Source organism: Mus caroli, chromosome 1 (genome assembly GCF_900094665.2).
Source record: "Mus caroli chromosome 1, CAROLI_EIJ_v1.1, whole genome shotgun sequence".
Classification (NCBI taxonomy): Eukaryota; Metazoa; Chordata; class Mammalia; order Rodentia; family Muridae; genus Mus; species Mus caroli.
In genome coordinates, this window is record NC_034570.1 from 104285176 (window position 1) to 104287523 (window position 2348).

Consider the following 2348-nt stretch of genomic DNA (forward strand, 5'->3'; position numbering starts at 1 on the left):
AATTCATTGTTTTTAATAGCTGAGTAGTACTCCATTGTGTAAATGTACCACATATTCTGTACCCATTCCTCTGTTGAGGGACATGTGGGTTATTGATAGCTTGAGGGTATTATAAATAAGGCTGCTATGAATATATAGGATCATGTGTCCTTGTTATATGTTGGAGCATCTTTTGGTATATGCCCAGAAGAGATATAGCTGGGTCCTCAGAAGTATTTCAAATTTTCTCAGTAACTGCCAGACTGATTTCCAGGGTGGTTGTACCAGCTTGTGTTCCCACCAGCAATGGAGAGGTGTTCATTTTTCTCCACATCCTCGCCAGCATCTGCTGTTGCCTGAGTTTTTGATCTTAGCCATTCTGAATGGTGTAAAGTGGAAACTCAGGGTCATTATGATTTGAATTTTCATGATGAGTAAGGATGTTGAACATTTCTTTAGGTGCTCCCTGGCCATTCAATATTCCTTAGTTGAAAACTCTTTGCTTATCTCTGTACTAAATTTTTAATTAGGCCATTGATTCTCTGGAGTCTATCTTCTTGAGTTCTTTGTATATTTTGGATATTAGCTCTGTATTGGATATAGGATTGATAAAGCTCTCTTACCAATTTGTTGGTTGCCATTTTGGCCTATTGACAGTGTCAAGTGACCCCAAAATATCCACCAGAGAACTCCTAAACATGATAAATAACTTCAGCAAAGTGGCTGGATATAAGCAAATCAATAGTCTTCCTCTACTCTTCCCAATAGTCACAAATAATATAAAATATATTGGTGTGACTCTAATCAAGCAAGTGAAAGATATGTATGACAAACACTTCAAGTCTCTGAAAAAAAATCGAAGAATATCTCAGAAGATGGAAAGATCTCCCATGCTCATGGGTTGATAGGCTTAATATAGTAAAAATGGCCATCTTGCCAAAAGCAATCTACAGATTCAATGCAATCTCCATCAAAATTCCTACCCAATTCTTCACAGAGATAGAAAGCTCGATTCTCAAATTCATTTCGAACAACAACAAATTCAGGATAGTGAAAACTATTCTCAACAAATAACAGAGTTTCTGGGGGAATCATCATCCCTGACCTCAAGTTATATTACAGGGAAATCGTGATCAAAATTGCATGGTATTGGTATAGAGACAGGCAAGTATTGTCAAAAATCTCTATGGCAAATATGATCAAACTAGGGAAGGGCTAGTCTGGAAAGATATGACCATTTGTTGAATAAAGTGCTCATAAGATTAACTAATCACTTTCTGGTGGATTTAAAGCCTGTTCCAGAAACAGGAAAGCCTGTTCCAAATATCAGAAATTCATATTTGGCCTTGTAATTGAGACTAAGTACCTTTAGCTAGACTTGGGAAGGTTTTGGGTAGAACTTAGCACTATTATTCTGCTAAATGAACACAGTATATATAACTATAAAGATTCATAACTACTTATACTTATAGTCCCAGATTAACAAATTTCTTAACTCTCAACTGAGAAGATTAATTGTAGAAGATGGTGTTTAACACAGAAAGTCACAATTGGTCAAGGTGCATAGAATGCGAGACTTTAGAATGTTTAGCTCTAAGTGAGATATATGTATCTTTATCACATCCTCTTCTCCTAAGCTTATTTTTAAGGGAATCTAGATAGACTTTAAGACACAAAGGTGATAGATGAATACAAGTAAACTGTTTTGTAGATATAATATGGCAATTATACATATCAACACACTGGTTATGACAGCACCGTACAACACCTGCATTAACTCAAGCTAGATAAAATATCAACATGTTGGGTGAAGCTGGTATGAAGTTTAAACATTACCTGAGAAGATATTGGCATTGATAGCTGATGAAATAGGTAGAGTCTGTTTTCTTTAAAAGTGTTGTTTTTGATATGGTTTCAACCATGCTCCAAGAGATTGTCACATACTCCAAAGTATATGGACAGTGATAAAAAGACAATGAGCACATTCATAGGGTAAGGAAGAAAAACTTATGAGGAATTTGAAGAGATAGGATAATATAATCAAAGTTCGATGTATCAAATTCACACAAAATAATAAAGGAGTTCTCAAACAACTATAAAAAGTTAAAAATAGAAACTATTTCCCTTCTACCCAGTTCTTTCTGCTGGAGCAGACTGCTAGCTAATCTGCTCCCCTGGGGACACCATATTCTCAGCCATCCCAGAAGGTCCATTGCACTCAGAGCATTTGGTAAGAACCATCCCAAAGTCCCACTGCTGCCTTAGAGAATTGGCAGTTTTAACCATAATTTTTAAGTTTTTTTGTGCAAGGTTAGGATAATACCTACAACTTTGGGAAAGCAAAACTTAAGTTTAAAACAATTTATCAT